The following is a 2,680-nucleotide window of genomic DNA, read 5'->3' as shown; positions in this document are numbered from 1 at the left end:
CAACACACATTCCTCCCCAAAATATACCATCACCCTTTCTTTTCTTGGGAAGGGATCACAGATTCATAGGCAAGGAGATATTTCTAGAACTTTCCAGCTGATGTTCCCTGACAGCTAACGAGGGGACTAGAAATATGTGGTGCACTGCGAGCAGCGTCTGTCTCTACCTATGGAAAGAGCCATTATCGGTCCTTCTTCCTACTATATTTAAGTCATGGATGGGGATTATTTGTCTCAAAACATCCTGCGAAGTTACATCTCGGCTGGAGGCTATAGTTGCTGGCGAGGGAGAGAGTGCAGGCAGCTGGGTAGTGTGGCCGAGCGGTCTAAGGCGCTGGATTAAGGCTCCAGTCTCTTCGGAGGCGTGGGTTCGAATCCCACCGCTGCCAGGAATATTTTCTAGAAGAGAGGAAAGTCGGGCACAAGTAGAAATTGGGAGAAGAGTGGCAGGAGAGCAGCCCTGCAGAAAGGGATCTGGGGGTGCTGGTCGACTGCAGGCTCCATAGGAGTCAGGGGTGTGCTCTGGCAGCCAAGAGGGCAAACCCCATCCTGGGGTGTAAGCAAGAGGCTGCTGAAACGGCTGGAACAGGCTTCCTAGAGAGGTGGCCTGTTGGTGTTTAGACAATGATGCCCTTAACAACATACTTTAACTATTGGTCAGACCTGAATAGGTCAGAGAGTTGGACATCTGGATGATCATTATAAGTCCCTTGCAGCTGAAATATTCCAGTCTATTCTTGTTTTCTTCACTATCAACTGGATTAAGCTTTCTGACCAGACTGCATTTTTCATGATGCATTACAGTTCCATGATCCGAGTGAATCACTGGAGAGGCGGCTTGTTTTGGGAACTGACACCACAGGGGAACCTGGAGATACAAAGTAACTCAGATATGCCTCCCATAAATCATTACAGTAGAAAGAGATTTTTATTTTTTTTTTTCAGCTAAGATTGGAGATATTTAGGTCTTTCACTGCAATAAAAATTGATGCCCCCCCCCCAAGTCACCTCTTGCCCCTACAAAATGAGTTTTATCTTTACTTACTTTAACAAATTGACTTTAACAAGTGACCTCTGAGCTGTGCATATAGTTAACACAGTAAAGAGAACTATAGTTTTGAGCAACATAGAGGTAAAGACAATTTTGGTTCACTCTACTTTCCTTTTTCAAGAAAATTGTGTTTTCTAGCCTTTTCTGAGTCATTTGTAGTGTGTTTTTCTTCCTTGTTAAAGAGGCAGTGTGAGTAAAGTAACACTTTGTGCTCACCATTTAAAAATGTTACCATGACCCACTTTATTTTGGGTGTTTTTCTACATGACTCTGCACAGTAATATGTGCTTCACAGTACTTCACACAGATTTTCAGGAAATACTGTCCTTTAAAGCAGCAGTACCCAATATGTAGTGTGCTGAGATTTGGTATGCATGTTGGTTATGTTCGTTCTGTATCATGAAAATGCATGAACAGGTTATCCCATTCCTTTGGCATGGATAGCCTATAGTGCATTGTGAGCAATGCCACAATGTTCATATCTTGAATCTCAAGCCCACACAGATCACTAACTTCAACTCTGAGGCACTTATGACTACTGCATGTTAAAAGTAGGACAAGTGGGGGAAATTCTCTGCTGATATACAATTAACTGCTAAAATCAAAACCTCTTCAAGGTTCGTAGATGAAAGCAACAATAATAGGCCAGTGACAGTTTTATGTATTTCAATCCATAAAGAGTGAAAGCTGTTGTTTTATGAATATTAGCATTTAACATTATGAATAGTTCACAGCATGCCCATCTGGGTCTAGCATTCTCGATGTTTAAATATCATTCAGTAGTTAGGAAACTGTCTAAAAATGTTCTTCTCCCGCTGATTCTAAAAATGTATTTATTTCTTGGTTCTTTTATTTATAAATTTAAATATCAGTAGTACATCTCTATGTTATGGCTTATTAGACATGGAAATATTTTGCTGGAAAGTAGTTTCTTTTTGAACACTGTTCATCAACTTTGAAATTCATAAAACTAATGATTTGTTGTTTAAGGCTTAAATTTTCAAAATGATATGCATCTAGATCCCAGATTTTTACCAGCCTAGGATATGTCGTGGCCATCTCTTAACTAGACTGAAATGAAGTTATGTTTCTAATTCAAATTTCTGAACATCACAGAGCCATAAAATCAGAAAAGGAAATTGTGATCATCTAGCCTGACTTTCTACACACTTTCCTGTACTCATTTCAGTTTAAGTGAGAATATATTTCATAGGAAAAAAATTAGTCTTGATTTTCATATTTTTAGTGATGAACTGCCAAGTGATCTTTTGTAAACTTTTCCAGTAGTTAATTTCTTAACTTTAAAATATGCAGAATTTTTATGGTTTCAATTTCCAGATGTTGGGTTCTGCTGTAATTTGTTTTACTAGATTGAAAAACTCCTCTTATCACATAGCTGTTTACTATGGCAATACCAGGACAGAAATCCAAAGAAGCTAACTTAGCCTATGGAGGCAAAGCCTCTCTAGATTTCTTCTGTTTTCAATGGAGTCTTTCTCAGAGGTAGTTTCAGAACAGGACTGGGGCATTGGTCCAATAAACTTTTCCATTTACGACTGCATGATCCTAAAGCAATTAGCTTCATGAATACTCCCACTCTCTTTTTTCCCCAATACCATGATTAGTCTT

At 39.2% G+C, this 2,680-nt stretch overlaps 1 non-coding gene across 1 annotated transcript; it reads left to right on the top strand.

Annotated features, from left to right (window-relative positions):
* Positions 1 to 307: 307 nt before the first annotated feature.
* Positions 308 to 389, top strand: TRNAL-AAG (transfer RNA leucine (anticodon AAG)). Its single transcript has one exon. It is a non-coding gene; the product is annotated as a tRNA-Leu (tRNA).
* Positions 390 to 2,680: the final 2,291 nt, after the last annotated feature.

Source organism: Accipiter gentilis, chromosome 11 (assembly GCF_929443795.1).
Source record: "Accipiter gentilis chromosome 11, bAccGen1.1, whole genome shotgun sequence".
Taxonomy (NCBI): domain Eukaryota; kingdom Metazoa; phylum Chordata; class Aves; order Accipitriformes; family Accipitridae; genus Astur; species Astur gentilis.
Note: the sequence above shows the minus strand (reverse complement) of the source record. Positions and strands in the feature narration are given on the sequence as shown.